This window comes from Cynoglossus semilaevis, unplaced genomic scaffold (assembly GCF_000523025.1).
Source record: "Cynoglossus semilaevis isolate Cse_v1.0 unplaced genomic scaffold, Cse_v1.0 C18820125, whole genome shotgun sequence".
Classification (NCBI taxonomy): Eukaryota; Metazoa; Chordata; class Actinopteri; order Pleuronectiformes; family Cynoglossidae; genus Cynoglossus; species Cynoglossus semilaevis.
In genome coordinates, this window is record NW_007593558.1 from 1 (window position 1) to 503 (window position 503).

General features: G+C 47.5%; 1 long non-coding RNA gene across 1 annotated transcript; it reads right to left on the minus strand.

Annotated features, from left to right (window-relative positions):
* Positions 1–123: 123 nt before the first annotated feature.
* Positions 124–497, minus strand: LOC112486715 (uncharacterized). Its single transcript, XR_003049192.1, has 2 exons — positions 303–497; positions 124–213 (listed from the first exon to the last, which is right to left on the minus strand). It is a non-coding gene; the product is annotated as an uncharacterized LOC112486715 (long non-coding RNA).
* Between the last annotated feature and the right edge of the window lie 6 nt (positions 498–503).

The window sequence follows — 503 nt, forward strand, 5'->3', positions numbered from 1 at the left end:
AAAGTCATTATGAGTATATGTATTAACTAAGGCTCATGTCCCGTCTATGGTGAAGGCAGAGAAATAAAGCTTGACGATACTGGCATAAATGGATAAAGAATGGGTTGAAGGAGTTGGAGGAATGTTTACCATGGAGGAGATTCCCTCTTCTCCTTCTTTGCTCTTCTTCGGTGGTTTCAGGATATTCTGCAGGCCTTTGTTGTGTCGGGCCAACTGACATCAAAAGAAGAAGAAGAAGAATTCGTCTTAGACTGCTGAAAGGTCTGTACCAGCTGGAGAAATAAAGCAGCCGTTGTAGTCACCTGCTGAGCCAGGATGTAGATGTTGTGGCCAACATCTCGTGGAGAAACCTCTGCGCCTTCACACTCGCTGTCCTGCTGGTAGGCCTTCTTAATCACTTCCACCTATGAAGGTCGTAGGAAGGATTGTTAGAAGATTGGCAGTCAGGAGCAGATCTAGTACAGGTATGGGCAACATAAGGCCCGGGGGGCCGGATGCGGCCC